Consider the following 24778-nt stretch of genomic DNA (forward strand, 5'->3'; position numbering starts at 1 on the left):
TATTTCTTTTTTAACAACATCTTGCATATTCGGATTTAGTCTTCGTTGGCGTTGCACATACGTTTTATGACCTTCTTCCATAAGGATTTTATGTGTGCAATACGAAGGACTTATTCCTTTAATATCATGAATCTTCCATGCAATGGCTGGTTTATGAGCTTTCAACACAGAAATGAGTTGTAATTTCTCATTTTCAGTAAGAGAAGACGATATTATTACAGGTAATTCAGATTCACCATGTAAATAAGCGTATTCCAAATGGTTTGGAAGTGGCTTTAATTCTAATGTCGGAGGTTCTTCTATCGATGATTTATATCGATATCTGTCTTCTTCTTTTATCATTTGAATTTCTTCTGTTGTTGGTTCATATCCATTAGCTATAAGTGTAGCTAACATTTCAGCTTCATCAATTTGTTCAGTTCCTTCTCCTAAAGAACATTCTCCTGTTCCTTGTAATTCTGGAAATTCTTCTAACAATTCTGCATGTGAATCAATGGTTTGAATATACTAGCATGTATCATCTGCAGATTGTAGTTGTTGCATTGCTCTATTAACTGAAAAGGTAACACTCTCGTCCTCTATACTCAGGGTCAATTTTTTACCAAACACGTCTATCATTGCTTTAGCCGTGTTTAAGAATGGTCTTCCTAATATGAGAGGAACTTGAGAATCTTCTTCCATGTCCAGAACAACAAAATCTACTGGAAATACTAAAGTACCAACTTTAACTAGCATGTTCTCCATTATCCCTCTAGGATATTTTATTGATCGATCGGCTAGTTGTATGCTTATTCTTGTTGGTTTCAATTCTCCAAGGTCTAGTTTAGCGTATAGTGAATACGACATTAAATTTATACTAGAACCTAAGTCTGCCAATGCTTCTATTGAACTAAGACTACCCAGAAAACATGGAATTGTGAAACTTCCTGGATCAGATAATTTTTCTGGTATCTTATTCAACAACACTGCTGAACAATTAGCGTTCATAGTAACAGCCGAGAGTTCTTCCATTTTCTTTCTATTCGAGATTAGATCTTTCAGAAATTTAGCATATCTACGCATTCCTGAAATCACATCAATGAAAGGAAGATTTACATTTATCTGTTTAAACATATCCAAGAATTTGGATTGCTCGGCTTCAAGTTTCTCTTTCTTCATTTTACTCGGGTAAGGAAGTGGTGGTTGGTATGGTTTAACATAAGGTTTATCCTTAGCTGTGTTATCTTCATTAACCTTTTCAACTACCGGTTCTTTTTCCTTATCTTGTTCAGGTTGTGGTTCTTGTGGAGTAGGAATAGCTTCATCAGAAGTTATAGGTATTTCAGGTGGTTTAAGTGTTGTACCACTTCTTGTGGTAATGGCTTTAGCTGTTTCATTCCGGGGGTTAGCATTTGTATCACTAGGTAAACTTCCCGGTTTTCTTTCACCTATTAACCTTGCTAGGTTACTTACTTCTTGTTCCAAGTTTTGAATAGAAGCTTGTTGATTTCTAAATGCTTGAGCATTTTGTTCATTAGTTTGTTTCTGAGATGTGAAAAACTGCGTTTGAGTTTCAACTATCTTCGTCATCATATCTTCTAAATTCGGCTTTTTATCATCGGTTTGTGGTGGTTTGTTTTGAAAATTAGGTCTTTGCTGGTTGTAAGTATTATTGGATACTTGTTGATTGCTAGGACCTTGTTGGTTGTTGTATGGAATATTTTGGTTATAATTCTGATTTTGATTGTAAATCGGTCTTGGCGGTTGATAATTATTCTGATAATTATTTCCAGGCCTTTGGTTTATGTATGAAATATTCTCTCTTTGTTCCATTGTTAATTCAATACTGAGACAATCTTTTGTCAAATGTGGTCCTCCACACTGCTCACAACTAATTCGTATTGAGTGAATATCCTTAGTCATCTTTTCCATTCATCTCTCGACAACATCTATCTTTGCGAAAATGGAATCTAAGTCATGGCTAGAATCGGCTCTAGCTGCTTTAGATGATCTAACGATATCTTTTTCTTGGTGCCACTCATGTGAGTAGGAAGCAGTGTTATCAATAATTTTGTAAGCATCAGTTTCGGTTTTCTTCATAATAGAACCACCAGCTGCTATATCGATGTCTTTCCCTGTAGTGATGTCGCATCCTTGGTAGAATATTTGTACTATTTGACAGGTATCTAAACCATGTTGAGGACATCCTCTTAATAACTTTCCAAATCTTGTACACGCCTCATATAGAGTTTCATTCGGTTTCTGTGTGAACGTAACAATTTCTCCTTGAAGTCTTACGGCTTTTGATGCCGGAAAGAATTGTTTAAGAAATTTTTCAACTAAAACGTCCCATGTATCAATCGCCCCTTCAGGTAACGATTCCAACCAATCTTTGGCTTCTCCCTTTAAAGTCCAGGGAAATAACATGAGATATATCTGTTCATCCTCAACTTCTCTTATTTTAAATAGTGTGCAGATCCTATTAAAGGTACGAAGATGTTCATTTGGATCTTCCTTCGGCGCACCACTAAATTGGCATTGATTAGTCACCATGTGTAGAATTTGTCCTTTGATTTCATAATCTGGCGCATTAATGTCTGGATGAGTAATTGCGTGACCTTGGCCAGTACGTTTAGCTCTCATTCGGTCTTCCATACTTAAAGGTTCTAGATTCTCCATAATTGAATTTGTTGAATCGGAATCACTAGAGGATTCTGATTTAATGGTTCGTTCCTCAACAATCTCTGTTTGAATGATTGGTGGTTCCGAAGGAAAATTTAATGGTTCAGGATCTATGAATCATCCCTGAATATTCTCCGGATTCTCAATTGTGAGGTCGGGTTCAAAAAATGGATTATCGGAAATTTGAATTGGAGTACTTGGTCGACTGGATGACGATTCTAAAGAAAAATCAATGACGGTAATATTTTCTAAATGTCTTGATCTAGTTACAGGTGGTGAACATACAAAAGGTGGTGAACGTCTTGCTCGGTGCATTCACTGAATATCCTATTAGTTTTTAAAAGGAAAGAAAAATTATATAAGTTATCCAATTAATAGACTTTTCTGATTTTGCCCACGTTTCGAATAGCCAGAAGATGCAGCAGAGGGGCAGGATTCGTTTGGTCTCAATATAATTGAGGACTGTTTGGCTCCAATAACCCGGTCCACGTACAAATCCAACTATTACTACGAACCAGAAAATTTTGATGTCTATCAATTTAACCACTTAAAATAAATTTTCGTAATTTTAAGAAGTATAGAAAAGAAGTAGAAAAAATTCTAAGTCCTAAAAACTAGAATGACGAGAAATAAGAAAGAAAAAGAGCGCGTCGAAAAAGGTCGAAAAAGAAAAGATCGAAAAAATAAAAGGCGTCGAAAAATAAGAAATAAAAAGAGTGACTTATAAAACTTTAAAACATTCGCCTAACCCAACCTTATTACTACCACTAACTTAAAATTATAATCGTAAATTGAGATTACTAATTGGAATGATAATTGATACATAGGTAAAAAGTGTCTAAAAATATTAAAGCTTACAAGTAAAACTATATCCCAAATGGCAATATCTTAAAAAGGTACTAAAACTTAAAAAGGCGTCGCAAAATTCTAAAGCACTTAAATCTTAGTCTAAAGAAAAGGCACTTAAGGGATTTTACGGCAAAGCCTAAAAATCTAGAAGTAAAAATAACTATGGCAAAAACTATGTTTAAAACTAAAAACTAGCGAAAAACACAAATATTACGTTAAAACAATTAAAAAGGGACAAAATATAAAAATATACTAAAAGTTGTGAAAAGTACAATTTTTATAAAAATATTATTTTTATATTATTTATTTATTAAGAGTGTTAATTTTATAATTTATTTAAATTAATTAAACTAAATATACAAATTAAATAAATAAACTAAACTTAATTAATTAAAAATTAAAACCTAATTAGGGTTTTTAATTAATAATAATAATAATTACGTAATTAATGCGAAATTAGGGTTCTGTGTAACCCTTGTTAGACGGCTCCGCGAGTTGCGGTATTCCAGGCAACAAACTCCGCGAGTCGCGGGGATCGAAATTTCAGATGACAGGCTGTTTCGTTTCAGTTTTTCAACGTAATTATTATTATTATTATTATTTTAATTTAATTAATATATTTATATAATTTAAATAAAACTTATCTTAAAAAACTAAAATAGAAATAAAATACTTTATAATTTTATAAATATAAATCTTAAAACTAGATTTTTATATATATATATTTTTCGGTTTTTTTTTAAATTAAAATAAAATATTTAAATAAAACATATATTTTTATAAAATAAAAATAAAGAAACTTTATAAAACTTAAATATTTAACAAATTCTTAAAAATATTTTATTTTTGTTTTTCTTTTTATCTTTTCGAATATTTAAAACGTATTTTTACAAAAGCGTGTTTTTATAAAAGTAAACTAAAAATAATTTTTTTTTTATATTTAGCGTTGCGCTTTCGGCTTTTAAGCAAGAAATTGAGTTCCCCGGCAGCGGCGCCAAAAATACTTGATAGTTAAAGCTAAGGGGTATAAAAAAATATTAAATTTTACAAGGAAATACTATTAAATACGATACAATTTTACACAAGATATTTATTTATTTATTGAATGGATATACTTAAACCTTGCTACAACACTTATAGGCAGTGTACCTAATCGTACAGTAGTGTAGTTTTTAGTAAGTCCGGTTCGTTCCACAGGGAATCTTTTTCACAAAGCTTAACGCTATATTAGTTTAAATTTATAAAAATACAAATATATATATAAGTAATATTATTATTATAAAGGGGGGTTTTTACCGTTTAATGACCGGTTTGTCGATTTTAAAACTTTAGACGCAGTTAAAACCAAATGTAAAATATTAAATAAATAAAAGACTTAATTTAAAGCGTAAAGTAAATAACGATAATGAAATTGCGAATAATAAAAGTGCGATAAAATAAACTTGCGATAATTAAAAAGTACGATAATTAAAAGTGCAATTAAATACAATAACAATAAATAAAAATGCGATAATTATAAGTGCAATTAAATATAAAATAAAGGAAATTAAATATGAAATAAAAGAATTATGCTTATTTAAACTTCCGTAATCATGATGTTTGACGTGTTGATTTTAGTTTTATGCCCATGGGTTAATTATCCTTTGTCCTGGATTATTTAATATGTCCGTCTGGTTTTTGTCCATAACAGTCCATCAGTCATAAATATAAAGTGCGAGTGTCCTCGTCAAATTATCCTTATACCCCAAGTCAAATATTCCAACTAATTGGGGACTTAAACTGTAACAAGATTTTAATACTTTGTTTAATAATTACACCAGGATATCGACTGAGTGTAACCCAAGGTTTTAATACTTTGTTAACAATTATGCCAAGTGTCCTTGTACATAATTTCACCCCTGTTTTAATAATTCTAGTGGCTATTAATCCATTCCCGTGTCTGGTTAAATGAACGATTATTCGTACATATAAATACCCCACCCATCGTGTCCGATTGAGTGTATATGGTTATTTATAGGGACGTCCAATTGTAAATCTTTATATTAAAATTAACAAACTATCATTTAGTTAAACAAATATAAAGCCCATTAATAGTCCATAGTCTAATTTCCACAAGTGTCGTTCTTTTGTCCAAACCCCAATTATGGTACAAAGCCCAATTACCCAATTTTAATATTTTTAGCCCAACATCATGATTACTTCAGATTAAATAAGCATAATAATAACTTAGCTACGAGACATTAAATTAAAAAGGTTGAACATAACTTACAATGATTAAAAATAGCGTAGCGTTACACAGACAAAATTTCGACTTACACCCTTACAACATTCGCTAACATACCCTTATTATTAGAATTAAAATTAAAATTAAAATTAAAATATAAATATAAATATAAATATATACTACGTATATAGATAGAGAGATTGATATTTTTTTGATATTAAAACTCGATCAAACTGCGTTTGCTTTTATAGGCAGTTTCATTTTTTGGGGCTCCGCGAGTCGCGGCCTTTTTGCTCTTCAAACTCCGCGAGTCGCGGAGTTTGTAATTACAGCTCACCCAGCTTTGGTTCTTTGTTTACCGACGATTTATTATATAAATATAATATATATATAATTTATATAATTAATTATATATTATATTATATTTATATACATAGTTAACTTGTAATTTTTAGTCCGTTGCGTCGAGCGTTGAGAGTTGACTCTGGTCCCGGTTCCGGATTTTCGAACGTCCTTTCGAATAATTTAATATCTTGTACTTTGTGTTTTGAATCTTGTACTCTTGTAATTTCGAGACGTTTCTTATCAATAATTGGAACCTCTTTGATTGTATTTTGTACTTTTGAGCTTTTTGGTCGTTTGCGTCTTCAATTCGTCGAATCTGCCTTTTGTCTTCACCTTTTATTATTTAAACGAATATCACTTGTAAATAGAACAGTTGCAACTAAAAGCTTGTCTTTCTTGAGGAATAATGCTATGAAATATATGTTCGTTTTTAGCATTATCACCTGCATTCCCATGCGATCGCATGAGGCCAGAATGCAGGAGAGGTACTATAAATTGGTCAGTTTTGCTCGACACTCTCACACACTTTCACATATCTTTTTCTTTTCTCTGTAACTTATAATTTATATTTATATTATTATTATTATTATTATTATTATTATTATTATTATTATTATTATTATTATTATTATTATTATTATTATTATTATTATTATTATTATTATTATTATTATTATTATTATTATTAAGATTAATATTATTATTAATCTTATGGTGAGAAGAATTATTATTAGTAGTATTATACATAAAATATTACGACGGAGTGCTGTCCGAGTGATTTCAAAAATGGTTTTTCGAGCGGGATAGAGCTAAGGAAATTATGGGTTATAGCTATGGAGGTTATGGGTATTGTTCAGGGGTATGTTTGTGAGGTTAATCTAGTGTTTATAATCTCTTTTGCGTCTACGTACTTTCCTGCAATATTAATCTCAATATTGATACGTGAGCACTTATATCTTATCTTTTATATATTAATAGTGTATCCCTGTCTAGTGCTCGAGTATATATGTTTATGCATACTTGTATGCTTTAATTTTATTGTTAGATAGTTTATGATGAATCACAAATTTGATACATATGTTATTGATATAAGATATATGATATGCATGTCGTTGGAAAGCTGTCGAAAAATTAATAACTTTTCATTTAAAAATCGTGTGTTTTCGAGGAACGGATTAAAAGTTATGATCAACTGAATTATGATTAACATTAATTGAAATTGCTTTTGAATCTGCAATTGATATTTAAACAACTTATTTATAAGATTGATAAATTGGATTTTCAAATATTACTAATCGAGTAAATGAATTTCTATATAAGGCACGTCTCGTCTTGTTGAGCAATTATCAAAGTTGACTGTCTTATCATGTTTTAAAGCTTTATAAACAATATAATCCAATTTTACAAGTATTGGGAAACTATATGAAATGTTAAAATATATTCAATTGGCATGATCATTCAAATATAATATAACTCCTGAAATCAATAATGTTTTGAGTTTGATAAACTATAAATTCGTTCAATTATCAAGACTTATACTATGTTAATAAACATGTATAGATTTAAAGATCATATTGGGTCAGGTTGACTTTTGAGATGACTTTTGTTAACATTTGCATGTTGGTCTCGAGCATTAGGATTGTGATACACTATAACCCGAACTAGCTTGTTAGACATGTATTGACCAACATATGTTCTCTAGGTTGAGATCTACGGTTATTTTGCATTCCGAGTTTCGGTCACATTTTGGTGAATGACCTTATGTGCTGCTAAGGTGAGTTTCATTTGCTCCCTTTTTAATTGCTTTTTCAATCTATATTTTTAGGCTGAGAATACATGCACTTATTTTAAATGCAATGGACACAAGTACATACTAAATTCTACACTGAAAGGACCCGTTCATATACATTATAAACGATTCACAATAGTTGATTACATCGCGAGGTATTTGACCTCTATATGATACATTTTACAAACATTGCATTCGTTTTTAAAAGACAAACTTTCTTTACAACAAAAGTTGACGGCATGCACACCATTTCATAATACATCCAACTATAATTGGCTTAATAATAATCTTGATGAACTCAATGACTCGAATGCAACGTCTTTCAAAATATGCCATGAATGACTCCAAGTAATATCCTTAAAATGAGCTAATGCACAGCGGGAGATTTCTTTAATACCTGAGAATAAACATGCTTTAAAGTGTCAACCAAAAGGTTGGTGAGTTCATAGGTTTATTATAACAATCATTTCAATATATTAATAGACCACAAGATTTCCGTTTATAAATATATGTACACTCGCAAGTGTATAAAAGTATTCTATAAGTTATAGGCACCCGGTAACAAGCCTTAACGTTCATGTTTTACCCTCTGAAGTACACCAGATCAGGTGTGTTTAAAATAACCTCGAAGTACTAAAGCATCCCATAGTCAGGATGGGGTTTGTCAGGCCCAATAGATCTATCTTTAGGATTCGCGCCTACCATACATAGACAAGTAGTTTAATGTTACCAAGCTAAGGGTATATTTCTGGTTTAAACCCACGTAGAATTAGTTTTTGTACTGGTGCCTATTTCGTAAAACATTTATAAAACAGCGCATGTATTCTCAGCCCAAAAATATATATAAAAAGGGAGTAATGAAACTCACAATACTGTATTTCGTAGTAAAAATACATATAACGTCATTTAACAAGTGCAAGGTTGACCTCGGATTCACGAAAGTATCAATATTGAGATTCAATATTGCAGGAAAGTACGTAGACGCAACGGATATGATAAACACTAGATTGACCTCACGAGCATACCCATGAACCATACCCATCACCTCCATAGCTATAACCCATAATTTCCTTAGCTTCGACTCATTAAAAAAAAAACTATTTTGAAATCACTCGGACAGCGGACAGCACTCCGTCGTAATATTTTATGTATACTAATAATATCTTGAAATAATACAGAGCAAATATATATATATATATATATATATATATATATATATATATATATGTATATATATATATATATATATATATATATATATATATATATATATATATATATATATATATATATATATATCGATTGAGAGAGTTTAGAGAAATATATTTTTAAGTTTCTATGAAATAATGAAACCTACTGAATTCTATTTATAATAGATTTTTGAATTATTAAAGTGAATTATTAAAGTATGAATTATTAAAGTGAATTATTAAAGTATGAATTATTAAAGTGAATTATTAAAGTATGAATTATTAAAGTGAATTATTAAAGTATGAATTATTAAAGTGAATTATTAAAGTATGAATTATTAAAGTGAATTATTAAAGTATGAATTATTAAAGTGAATTATTAAAGTATGAATTATTAAAGTGAATTATTAAAGTTAAAGTAAAGTTAAAGTAAAGTAAAGGTAAAGTTAAAGTATAGTAAAAGTATAAAAACTATGTATGTATAATACGCGTATAAATATATATAATATTAATTTAAATCGTTATATATATTTAATGAAATAAAATATAAATATCGTTATATTTATTATACTGGTTAAGTAATGAGTTGTCAAAAGTGATTCTAGATATTTATAAAAGTTATATACGTTTTAATAATAAAGTTCTTTTTAAACTGAAAACGTCTTTGTACGTTTGAAAATAGATTAATAGAATATTATGGAAACCAATTCTCCACTAACTTTTGTCTAACTTTCGTAAATGACACTTTTTGTTTTTATTTATAAATAGCTTTACAAATTATTCTGAATATCGTTAAGAGGAATAGATTTTCTCAAATCATAGTGGACCTCTCAACAGAGACTTGTAATCATAATTCAATGTTTCTGATAATTCAATCATTTAATATATATTATTTTTTTTAAATTCGTCGAAAATCATATTGAAACAAATACGTTCGTGTAAAGTATTATACGTTTAATACTTTATTAATATTCTCAAGTTATAATATATATATACATATACATATCTATTTATATATAACGGTTCGTGAATCGTCGGAATTTGGTCGAGGTTATAATGAATGTATGAACACAGTTTAAAATTCTTAAGATTTAACTTAACAAACTTTGCTTATCGTGTCGGAATAATATAAAGATTAAAGTTTAAATTTGGTCGGAAATTTCCGGGTCGTCACATACACTGAGTTTGAACCGAAAATCCCTTAGCTTTGGTAACTAGTAACTGCCTGTTATAAGAACTGGTGGGCGCGAGTAGATGTATATGTATCCATAGGGCTTGACATCCCCGTCTGTTCCAGGTATAGAAACCCTAGCCTGAACTATAAAACAGACGTATGCTATTTGAGTTTAGTACACATTGGATTGCGTGTATTGTACATGTTGGTTGCATGTATGTTAAAACAGAGGTACTTATTATAACGTTAAAGCTTAGTTACCAGGGTGCACAATCTTGTAGAATATTTTGATAAACGTTTCTGGATGAAACAACTGAAATCTTGTGATCCACCTTTATATACAGATTATGCGCAACATTAAAACTATGAACTCACCAACCTTTGTGTTGACACTTTTAAGCATGTTTATTCTCATGTTCCTAGAAGTCTTCCGCTGTTTGCTTATACGTTATACAAGCTATGTGCATGGAGTCATACATGCTTTATTCAAGAAAACATTGCATTCATAAAATCATTACCATGTATCTTATTTGGACTGCATTATCAACGGATGTAGTATTGTAAACTATTATTTACGGTGATTGTCTATATGTAGAAATCATCAAACGTCAAAAACCTTGGAATTTGATATTCAATTATGGTGTGCCTTTTTAAAAGAATGCAATGTTTACAAAACGTATCATCTAGAGGTCAGTACCTCACTGTGAAATCGATGAATGATGTATTCATCCAAAGGGATTTGGATGGATCGTCACAAATACTGTTACGATTGCCATGCTATGTACTGCTAAGATGTTGTAGTGACTGATTACGTGTTTGCTATATGTCTTACTGACATGGAAAAAGTTATTTTTCCTTGTTCAGATGTCAGACATGCCGCCCATGACCTTTGACTTCGAGAGCGACTCAGATACGTCTGCTACCTCACCTACTATTATTGCTGACTCACCGTTACCCTCCGGCTACTCTGGCGATTCGTCTTCTGGAGATAGTAGACACGCGCTTGACCTCATGGACGTCTCAGATGGAGACGAAAATCCCTAGGAGATTCCAGCTCCACCCAGCCCTAGACTCCCGGGGCCACAACACCATTCTGGTGGTACTGTGATCCATGGGGGAAACAGAGACGGTCCCTTCCGTAACGAGCATGGACATTGGGCTAGACGCACCGCTGACGGACGTGTCGTACCGATTACACCTGGCAGATATCGACTTATGACCACCGGCCAGACGCTTTCTCTTGCCCGTGACGTACCTGCACTACCTTCCGACGATTCAGACGGATCATCATCCGATGACACCAGCGAGGAGGATCCCGAGGAGGATTATGAGGAGGACCCCGAGGAGGAGCCCGTGCAGCCACCCTCTACCCCGTCGAAGAAGCGGTACCGCTTCGATGGTACTGTTATTCCAGGGGTTAATAGAGGTAAGCTGTTCATGAACGCACATGGACAGTTGGTTAGGGTCACCGCCCGTGAGAGGGTTGTACCGTATCCTGCCGATCCATTTGTGCGTAAGGTCGCCCGCTCAGTGCCGTCTACTTTTAGTACTACATCTACATCATCTGGACCATCTGCACCACCGGCACCATCTGCACCATCTGCACCACCTCCCCCACCAGCATCTTCCATCGTCGAGGAACTGACGAGAGAAGTGCATGCCCTCCATGCTCGGGTAACTGTGCTCGAGGACCAGATGACCCACCTGATAGACATCATTTACCCACCCTCGCCCTAGGACTGTTGTATTAGATTTCTTTATGTATTCCGTTTGTAGTTTCCTGTTTTTCATTTATGTATTGTACGAACCTTATGCTTTTGTATGCAATTTTCTTACTATGAATGGAACTACTGTTGTTGATTTATTGTACGGCGTTTTATTACATGTTGGTTTTGTGCTATCTGCTGCTTGTTTGCCCTGCTTAGTTAACATGTATTGTGTTGCTTCCATTTTGTTTAACTTATGCCGTGACGTTGTTGGTTAATGGATTTTGACTTAAGCCAAAATTCTTGATTGGAAGATCGATGGCTAACGGGAGAGGTCCAAGGGAAATGCCCACATCAGCACAGATCGAGGAGATGATAGTCGCTCGAGTAGCCGTAGCTATGGCGAATGCCAACCCCCAAGCTCCATCGGCTAACCAGAACATTCGGAGTGGGTGTACTTTCAAGGAATTTTAGAGTTGTAAGCCCCACAATTTCAGTGGAACAGAAGGGCCAGTTGGACTAGGGATGGCACTCGTGGGTAATGGGCACGGGTTCTATATACCCACGACCTGCCCGTCGGGTTTCTTTTTTGCACATTGAAACCCGTTACCCGCCCACTGGTAAAAACATATCACCCATGCCCGTGACCCGCGGGTACTCGTGACCCGCGGGTAACCCGCGGGTAATAATAATATACAATTTTTTATTAGAAAATCCAAATAATTTTATTAATTATAAAATCATATGTACAAACTATATGTATAATGACATGAAAATTAAGTTTTTTACATGTATATAATATTATATTTTTAATCATTATATAAATACTAGTAACATAGCTTTTAAAATTAATAATTGTAAGTATTTATTCGTGGGTAAATCAAGAAAAGTCTCATGTATTCACGGGTTGGGTTTTACCCGCGACGGGTAGTACATACCCGCGACCCGCCCGCGAACCCTCGGCGGGTATGAATTTTTACCCGTACCCGTGCCCGCGGGTAAGATTTAATGATTTTACCCGCCCATCGCGGATCGGGTACCCGCGGGTCACGGGTTTTTTCTCGCCCATTTCCATCCCTAAGTTGGACTGATGAGATGGTTTGAGAAGTTGGAATCCGTGTTCCGTATGAGTAACTGCTCCGAAGGGAATAAGATAAAGTTCGCATCCTGCACTTTGTCGGATGGTGCTTTGATTTGGTGGAATACGCTCGCCCAGGTGCGAGGAATTGACGAAGCTTACGCTACACCATGGGAGGATTTTAAGAGGGCTATGATCGAGGAGTACTGCCACAGAACCGAAATTCAGAAAATGGAAGCGGAATTTTGGGAACTGAAAGTCGTAGGAATTGACCTTGATGTCTATAATCGAAGGTACTTGGAGTTAGCTTTGATGTGCCCCACAATGGTCACTCCGAAGTACAAACGGATGGAGAGGTATATGTGGGGACTCCCCAAGGACATTCAGGGAAATGTCACTTCTTCGAAACCAGCGAATGTACTGGAAGCTATGCGCATGGCGCACACCCTGATGAATCAAATTACCCGTCAAGAGCCAGAGAAGGCGAAATCAGAATCGGGAGCTAGTAATGGGAAACGTAAGTGGGACGGAAGTAAGGGAAAAGGTTTTGACCAGAACCCAGCTAAGAGGTATGGGAATTTTAAGGGAAATAATGACTGGAGGAACCCTAACCCGAACCCTAGCTCTAACCCTAACTACAAAGGTACCCTTCCTCAGTGTAAGAGATGCTACAAGCATCACACTGGATACTGTAACGTAGTGTGTGAGAAGTGTAAAAGGACTGGATACTGAAATGCCCCGACCCAATCCATCCGGACGAAGTCCATATCGATTCTAAACGATTCACAACAGTTGGTTACATCGCGAGGTACTTGACCTCTATATGATACATCTTACAAACATTGCATTCGATTTTAAAAGACAATCTTTCTTTACAACAAAATTTGATGACATGCATACTATTTCATAATATAACCAACTATAATTGACTTAATAATAATCTTGATGAACTCGACGACTCGAATGCAACGTCTTTTGAAATATGCCATGAATAACTCCAAGTAATGTCTCTAATATGAGTTAATGCACAGCGGAAGATTTCTTTCGTACCTGAGAATAAACATACTTTCAAGTGTCAACCAAAAGGTTGGTGAGTTCATTAGTTTAACATAAATAATCATTTCATAATTTTAATAGACCACAAGATTTCACATTTCCATTTCTCATAAACATACGTCCCATGCATAGAGACAAAAATATCATTCATATGGATTGAACACCTCGTAACCGACATTCACAATTTGTATATAAGAATATCCCCATCATTCCGGGATCCTCCATCAGACATGATATAAATTTCGAAGTACTAAAGCATCCGGTACTTTGGATGGGGCTTGTTGGGCCCGATAGATCTATCTTTAGGATTCGCGTCAATTAGGGTGTCTGTTCCCTAATTCTTAGATTACCAGACTAAAAAGGGGCATATTCGGTTTAATAATCCATCCATAGAATGTAGTTTCAAGTACTTGTGTCTATTTCGTAAAACGGTTATAAAAGCAGCGCATGTATTCTCAGTCCCAAAAATATATTTTGCAAAAGCATTTAAAAAGGGAGCAAATGAAACTCACCTAATGTATTTTGTAGTAAAAATACATATGACTATATTGAACAATGCAGGGTTGGCCTCGAATTCACGAACCTATAACAGTTTTATATATTAAAACACATAATAAATATGTAACGGTAATCAAACCAGTTTATATACATTACTTAATTAATTGAGTAATATATTTGTTGTAATAATAATAATAATAATAATAATATTGATAATAATACTTATAAAAATGGTAGTATTAATATGATATTAACAATAAAATGTAATAATAATAATAATAATAATAATAATAATAATAATAATAAATAATAATAATAATAATAATAATAATAATAATAATAATAATAGTAATAATAATAGTAATACTAATAATAATACTCATAATAATAACAACAATGATAGTAACAATAATAACAATAATAATAATTTTTAAAAATATATAACTACCTTAGAGCCCATTTTAAAAAGAATTACATCAAGCAGGGATCGAACCCGAGACCTCTCGCTTCCCCAGCAAACACCCATACCATTCGTCCATCATAATTTCTCTGAGATTAACTCACATCAATTAATTATAACCCACACCTCGGCTCAAGTATCATGGCAACCCAACACTCCCAATAACCCACTCATATGATCAAACCTAAAAGAGATTAATGGCCCAACAGATGAATACAGTTTCGGCCCATCTGATTAATATAATCTCGGCCCAAGTTATATTAAAAACCCACCAGTATTTCGATTCAAAAGTAATTGGGTTTTGGTCTGGTAGTTCTTGGAACGGCAATTAGAACAGGAAACAACACGCCGTCATCATCATCTTCTATTAAACTCCATCGACTCATCATCCTTTTTATTGTTCATCCTTATTAATCATCATCATCATCATCATCATGTCATCATCATTACTGTATTATCATCATCATCTAACAACAGAAAAATGAAACATCTATTGATATTATTGTTGGGTTTTGATCGAAACATGAATATGGTGAAGTTTTTATTGCGAGCGAAGGCGATGGTTAGTCTAACCATAGATATAACAGCACAACAAACAACAAACAGCAAAATAACAAAGCGATGGTGGTTCGTGGGTCTTGGGTTTGATCGATCAACAAAGAAGATAAAAGTAGTAGTAGCAACCATCAAACTGAAGGTGTTTTTGGGTTGGTTAAAATCGTAAACAGTAACAGAAGTCTAGCAGCTATAACAGTTGCAAAGGTAAGACGAGTAACAACAAAACATTCGGTTTTTGATCAAGGATCGAACACAAAGAAAAGTAGCATGTAAATAACAACAAGCTTGTGTGATTGGGGTATTGTTGGAGCCAGAAAAACAGAAGCAAGATCGGTTAGTGGGGAGAGAAGAAAATAAATAAATAAATAAATAAAGATATACGTGTTTGGGTAACTTCGATTAGCAACACAAAAAAAAAAATAGCAGGTTTATGTTTTTGGTTGGGTTGGTTACCAGGGATAAACATATAAAAAAAAAATATAACCTACGATTGAATACTAGAAGTGTTTGGTGGTTTTTCGAATGAGAGATAGAGAGATGGAGAGAGAGAATGGGAAGAAGGTTCATGGTGGTTTGAAAGGTGGTGCTCCGGTTATGGTGGTGGTGATGGCCTGCTGTTTCATGCAGAAGAGAGGAAAAGGAATTAGAGAGGTGATCATAATAGATAGTGGTTCAATGATGTTGAAGGGTATCCAGTGTTGGTGGATCTTGGTTCACAAAATCGAAAGTGATGGTTCATGGTATCGTGGTGTTAAGGTGGTGATCAAGTGGGTTTAAGGTGGCCGTTGTAGAGTGATGGTGGTGTGCCGTAGGTTGTGGTGGTTGCCGGTTATGGCTATGGTGGAAATGGTGATCAAGTTTGCTCATATATATGGTGCCTCTATATGCTAGTATATATATATATACATAGAATATAGATTAATAATATAATATATGAATAGAATAAGAATTATAATAATGATATATTATAACATATCATCATTCAATTGAAACACGGGTGGCATGAAACGAAATAGTAAAGTGTAATAGTAAAGCCGCCTCACTTATTAATTAGTTACCGACAGTTTATTCATTAAGAGCATATCGTGTCCATTGTTAAACAATTAATATATAAAAGTGTTCCTAAAAAAATCTCAATTTTTAGATTAAGTATATTTAATTATTTCACTCATTAACTGTTTGAAACCTGATCAAAAAGGTTTGATAATTGTTTATTTTCTGTTCCAATATATATGTACGGAGTACTAATATTTAATCTTAAAAATGTAAAAATATTTTTAACAAATCTAAAATCTTCGTAATCATTTTACAGTCCAACTTTTATCTTAATCATTCATGAACATGTATTATATCTATATTAAAACTAACGAAACGTCAACCGAGTGTCACTGACGTTTACTAATTAGGCTCGAAATCAATTATTTTTAATATATTCTCTTTCTATATGCAAACAGTTTTAAATAGCAAGTTTTAACTACTAAAATAAATATATTATATATACATTTTTTTAAACAATTAGATTTAATATAATTTTATATATTTACAAGAAATATTTACATATACATATATATACATATCTATATATTTATAATAGTAGTTTTCATCACATCGCATATTATGGTTCATAATTATAATTATCATTATGATTATTATTATTATTATTATTATTATTATTATTATTATATATATATATATATATATATATATATATATATATATATATATATATATAATTAAATCATATATTATACCAAATAATATTTCAAATTATTATTATAATATATATATATATATATATATATATATATATATATATAAATATATGTATATATATATATACATATATATATATATACATATATATATATACATATATACATATATATATATATACATATATATATATACATATATACATATATATATATATATATATATATATATATATATATATATATATATATATATATATATATATATATATATATATATATATATATATCTATTTACAAATAGTTGTTCGTGAATCGTCGGGAACAGTCGAAGGTCAATTTAATATATGAAACAGTTCAAAAATTTTAAGACTTATCATTACAGACTTTTCTTATCGTGTCGAAATCATGTAAAGATTAAGTTTATATTTGGTCGGAAATTTCCGGGTCGTCACAGTACCTACCCGTTAAAGAAATTTCGTCCCGAAATTTGAGTGAGGTGGTCATGACTAACAATAAAAATGTTTTCATGACGAATATGAGCTAAAAATTAGAGTTTTATCACCATTGAATAATAAGGATGAAATAATTCAATTATTCGAAGATTACTAATGAAGTTATCACAAAAGATTGAAATAGGATAAGTAAAGATTCGTCTTAACTTTTGACAGAGTCAGGGTTGAATTCCGGAATTCAAGGGATTTAGAAAATTTTTGAAATATAAAAGATTTGATTCTTCGGCGAATAAGGAAATTAAGATTTCTATAATTAAATACGGTGATCTGCCTCGATTTCTCCATCTGACATTTCCATTATAAATTAAACTCTTCCCGTTCCATAATTTTCACCATTTCTATACTTTCTTTCATGGTTATTACATCCACAAGATTGTGAAAATGCTTAATCCAGTTCCGATTCTCGTTCTTATCCTGACTATTGTAACAATCATTCTCCTTTTCCAACTTCCACCGGAGGAATCTGTTTTCTTTTACTTCGCCATTGGGGTTATAGTGTTTTTAATTCTCCCGTGTCTTTATGTTGTGATCAACATTGATGTACATGGTCTGTAATTTCTGTGTTGTTTTTAGGCTTTATATCTCCTCTTATATTTCAATGTCCCTATTTCTGTTTCCTATAATCATTGTTATCCACCGTTAATACTCTCTCCTATTTGCTGCGATTTATACTCCACTTTCTATTTCGGAGCTTTGTCCATTCGTTTCTTCTTCTTGCGTTTGGGCATCTCCTGTAATGGTCCAGAATTTGCGGATATAAGTTTCAGAATGAACATTGTTAATGTTCTAAGAAGGGAATGGTAATGGCACGATCTTGATTTGTTAAATTACCAGAATACCCTAGAAAAGGCTGAATCATCAAGGAATATTTTCTTGATATTTTAGAGGTTTAAATAGAATACAAGAGTCGTGTAACATGGCACATGATGACGTTAGAGCCTGTGAATCATCACGTTTCATTAGAACTCAGCATGACTTACTATAATATAATCACGTTGATCAAGTGTCATTATATTATACTAACTCATGCATCAGTTCTCAACATTACTTCAATAACATTCATATTTTAAGCTTGAAAGTTTACAGAATATAGAAACTAACAGTTTCTTTATGATGTAACACTGATAGCACGAAGAGATTAATGATTTCAGATAAGAATAGTTATAAAAATATCTCCAGAAATATGAAGGATATTTATAATGAAAGATACGATAATATCTTGGAATATCTAAGATCAGAGGATGATAGAAACCATTATCTGCAAGGGTTTAGAGTGAGGAGCAAGATATTCACTAAAGACTTTAGCAAACATTGAATCATTTGGATTCTTTGAAATCAAACTTATTCTTTGTGATTTGTCCACGGCTTTCTTCCTAGTTTCACATAATCTGCTTTTCGGTACTAAATTTTTTTTATTGAATGTTTCCAATATAATGATACACAGGAAGCACGAGGAGGTATATAATTTCGGACGAGAATATTTATGAAAATATCCTCAGAAATATCGAAGATATTGATGATGATATTTTGGAATTTCTAAGTTCGATGGTTGTTGGAGAAAGATTTTTTTTCCGTAAAATTTTAACATGACTTCGGAGCAAGATATTCTCTAAAGATTTCAACGGATCCATAATTATATGAATTCTTTGAATATAGGGTATGGTCCTTGTATTTGTCCTTGGTCTCCTTCATGGTTAACTCTATCCGTTTTCCAGTTCCAACGTTTCTGAGCTTTTCCAACATATTATTCTTTATCATCAAACTTCCGACGACTAAGGTCGTTTACGGTTGCCTACAGTTTCTGCTGCTTCATTCAGCTTTTTCAAAGTTCAATGTATTGATTCGTAAGCTGGGTGCCTTTTCAAAATTTCAGAATGAAAGATCATAATTCTAAGAGATAAATGTTATATGGATACATATAACTGTTGATGTAGATATGCTGTGAGTTTTCAAAGTACTGATAGCTGATTCCCGGTAATTGGTATGGCAGTTCTCGTTACAAGATACGGATGAGTATATGATAGGGTTTCAATGAATAAATATAATGATTTATCAGAGAGATTTAAACCAAGAAGCAACGAGGTTGCTGGTACGTCTGCTGGTAATATGGTAAAATATGAAAAGTTCCCCGGTAAAAATAAAAGAGCACGTATATATATCAAGGTTATAATAAGGTTGTTTCGAACGAAAAGTCGAAGTTGACTTGTTGAAGCTGTGACAAAATTGGCTAATTTGGAAAGAGATTACAAAGTTATTTTCGATAATAATAACGCTAAAGGAATTAGCACAGCTACGTGTTAAACGTTTACTCAATTTTCGAGAGTTTTCAGGTGCATAACAATATGCATCGATCTTTTCTTCCATAGGTAATGTGCAGTTGGTTCATCCTTTCGATTGAGGTGTTTTCAAGAATCATGAAAGGTTTGAACGCAGAATGTAATCGTGAAGATACAAATGATGTTTAAGACGAAATCAAGTGGCAACTTGAAGAATTGTTTAGTTTCATATGTTATAAACAATATTTTAATTCATTTTAATTGTCCAATGTTATTAGTCCACAGTCGATAGTCCACAGTTGACACTGCAATCATTCATATATAGTTTAATATATAATATTCGAATTAATTAATACATGTCGTGACCCGTATACGTCTCAGACTCGATCACAACTCAAACTATATATATTATTGTAGAATCAACCTCAACCCTGTATAGAGAACTCGATCATTACTGCATATAGAGTATCTATGGTGATTCCAAATAATATATATAGATGCGTCGATATGATATGTCAAAACCTTGTATACGTGTCCCGATATTTAAAGTGCGTAAAATAAATAACAAAAAATTAAATAACGATAAATAAAATGCGTAAAGTAAATAACAGAAATTAAATGACAATAAATAAAATTGTGATAATTAAATTGTGATAAATAAACTACGATAAATAAAATGTAATCAGTTAGCTAGGAACAGTTAGCTGGAAACAGTTAGCGTGGATTCTTAACAAAATTTTTCGTAGTTTAATTTGTTTGTTTCTATCAAATTTTATTTCGTAAAATGTGTTCTTCATTATGCCACTTGTTAGATTCTGATAAATCAAAATCCGAATATGAAATTGTATGAAAATGGTTATTCTGTGGTGAATCAGATTCGTATATCTATGGATGTAAGTAGGATGGTAATTGACCGTTGAATTAGATTCGAAGAATGTACAGTGTAACTTATTAATGTGAAATCTAAATATTCCTCGGGTATTACCTACCCGTTAAAATATTTTCATCATTAACAGTTTGTACGAAAGAATTTTAGTTACAATCTTTATGAAAATATATATACATATATATTTTCTTCAGATGTAATCATGGATTTAATGAGTCAATATGATATTAAACTCATTTGATTTGCCGTTAGAACAAGAATATATAATCTTTAAAACATTAGAGATTACATAATCGTCATGTCGAACGAATATAAATGATGTAGAATGATTCGTAGAACGATGATTATACTCGAGGTACAGAATGAGATGTTGAGGCATGGATTGTTGAAACTTGGGTTGTTGGTGGTACTGGTGCCATTGGTGCTGAGGCTGGTGATGTTACTAGTGTTGGTGATACTGCTGGTGCTTGCAAATTGTATACCGTGCTCTCTAAAGTTAATACTCGAGCTCAGAGTTCTGTAACTTCTTCTACTAACCCTGGTTGATTATCAGTGTGAGGTAGAGGTCGGATATCTTCTCTAGTTCCGTTAATGGTAGCTTCAAGATGAAAAATTCTTGCAAATAAGGTATAAACGGTGTTGTGAACGGGTTCACCGGTGAGCGGGTCAAGTACTCCAAGGTTAGGTGGTAGATTTGATTCATGATATGGAGTACCTTCTTCCTTTCTCCATAGGGTGAGTATGTCGCGAACCCACCTCCATTTTCTCCAGTAATCACGGTAGTTGATTGGTTGGTGTGCTCCTGTCACGCTGTCTTCGGAGTCAGAGGAACTTGGTCGATTCGTAGAGGCCATCTTACGCGATCTCTAGAAAGATTTTTGGTATGAAGAGTTTAGTGACAGCAATTGATAGTTAGATGGTATTCTCAATGCATAATTTGCATAGATATATATAGTAACAGGATCCCTTAAATTAAGGAGAAATTTACGAGAGATATCAGGCAAGGTCTACAGTAACAGATACACTAAGATATGAATTGTCAGATACGCTAAGATATGAATTTTGTCTATACACTATTCATGCAGTCAATGCAGTAAAATGTGTCTAGACTAAGAATAATGAGCAGGTAATTTCCTAAGGATGATAAGCAGATGATTTCCGATAAAAATGATAAGCAAAACTTTTAACATGCAGACACGGTCGAAGTCCAGACTCACTAATGCATCCTAACGACTATCAGTTAGACACACTAATGCAAGACCTAGTTCGCTAAGACCACCGCTCTGATACCAACTAAAATGCCCCGTCCCAATCTATCTGGACGAAGTCCATATCGATTATAAACGATTCACAACAGTTGGTTACATCGCGAGGTACTTGACCTCTATATGATACATCTTACAAACATTGCATTCGATTTTAAAAGACAATCTTTCTTTACAACGAAAGTTGATGACATGCATACTATTTCATAATATAACCAACTATAATTGACTTAATAATAATCTTGATGAACTCGACGACTCGAATGCAACGTCTTTTGAAATATGCCATGAATGACTCCAAGTAATGTCTCTAATATGAGTTAATGCACAGCGGAAGATTTCTTTCGTACCTGAGAATAAACATGCTTTCAAGTGTCAACCAAAAGGTTGGTGAGTTCATTAGTTTAATATAAATAATCATTTCATAATTTTAATAGACCACAAGATTTCACATTTCCATTTCTCATAAACATACGTCCCATGCATAGAGACAAAAATATCATTCATATGGATTGAACACCTGGTAACCGACATTCACAATTTGTATATAAAAATATCCCCATCATTCCGGGATCCTCCATCGGACATGATATAAATTTCGAAGTACTAAAGCATCCGGTACTTTGGATAGGGCTTGTTGGGCCCGATAGATCTATCTTTAGGATTCGCGTCAATTAGGGTATCTGTTCCCTAATTCTTAGATTACCAGACTAAAAAGGGGCATATTCGGTTTAATAATCCAGCCATAGAATGTAGTTTCAAGTACTTGTGTCTATTTCGTAAAACAGTTATAAAAGCAGCGCATGTATTCTCAGTCCCAAAAATATATATTGCAAAAGCATTTAAAAAGGGAGCAAATGAAACTCACCTAATGTATTTTGTAGTAAAAATACATATGACTATATTGAACAATGCAGGGTTGGCCTCGAATTCACGAACCTATAACAGTTTTATATATTAAAACACATAATAAATATGTAACGGTAATCAAACCAGTTTATATACATTACTTAATTAATTGAGTAATATATTTGTTGTAATAATAATAATAATAATAATAATATTGATAATAATACTTATAAAAATGGTAGTATTAATATGATATTAACAATAAAATGTAATAATAATAATAATAATAATAATAATAATAATAATAAATAATAATAATAATAATAATAATAATAATAATAGTAATAATAATAGTAATACTAATAATAATACTCATAATAATAACAACAATGATAGTAACAATAATAGTAATACTCATAATAATAACAACAATGATAGTAACAATAATAACAACAATAATAATTTTTAAAAATATATAACTACCTTAGAGCCCATTTTAAAAAGAATTACATCAAGCAGGGATCGAACCCGAGACCTCTCGCTTCCCCAACAAACACCCATACGATTCGTCCATCATAATTTCTCTGAGATTAACTCACATCAATTAATTATAACCCACACCTCGGCTCAAGTATCATGGCAACCCAACACTCCCAATAACCCACTCATATGATCAAACCTAAAAGAGATTAATGGCCCAACAGATGAATACAGTTTCGGCCCATCTGATTAATATAATCTCGACCCAAGTTATATTAAAAACCCACCAGTATTTCGATTCAAAAGTAATTGGGTTTTGGTCTGGTAGTTCTTGAAACGGCAATTAGAACAGGAAACAACACGCCTTCATCATCATCTTCTATTAAACTCCATCGACTCATCATCCTTTTTATTGTTCATCCTTATTAATCATCATCAGCATCATGTCATCATCATTACTGTATTATCATCATCATCTAACAACAGAAAAACAAAACATCTATTGATATTATTGTTGGGTTTTGATCGAAACATGAAGATGGTGAAGGTTTTGTTGCGAGCGAAGGCGATGGTTAGTCTAACCATAGATATAACAGCACAACAAACAACACACAGCAAAATAACAAAGCGATGGTGGTTCGTGGGTGTTGGGTTTGATCGAGCAACAAAGAAGATAAAAGTAGTAGTAGCAACCATCAAACTGAAGGTGTTTTTGGGTTGGTTAAAATCGTAAATAGTAACAGAAGTCTAGCAGCTATAACAGTTGCAAAGGTAAGACGAGTAACAACAAAACATTCGGTTTTTGATCAAGGATCGAACACAAAGAAAAGTAGCATGTAAATAACAACAAGTTTGTGTGATTGGGGTATTGTTGGAGCAAGAAAAACAGAAGCAAGATCGGTTAGTGGGGAGAGAAGAAAAAAATAAAAAAATAAATAAAGATATACGTGTTTGGGTAACTTCGATTAGCAACACAAAAAAAAATAGCAGGTTTATGTTTTGGGTTGGGTTGGTTACCAGGGATAAACATATAAAAAAAAAAATATAACCTACGATTGAATACTAGAAGTGTTTGGTGGTTTTTCGAATGAGAGAGAGAGAGAGATGGAGAGAGAGAATGGGAAGAAGGTTCATGGTGGTTTGAAAGGTGGTGCTCCGGTTATGGTGGTGATGATGGCCTACTGTTTCACGCAGAAGAGAGGAAAAG

The sequence above is a fragment of the Rutidosis leptorrhynchoides genome, chromosome 1 (genome assembly GCF_046630445.1).
Source record: "Rutidosis leptorrhynchoides isolate AG116_Rl617_1_P2 chromosome 1, CSIRO_AGI_Rlap_v1, whole genome shotgun sequence".
NCBI lineage: Eukaryota > Viridiplantae > Streptophyta > Magnoliopsida > Asterales > Asteraceae > Rutidosis > Rutidosis leptorrhynchoides.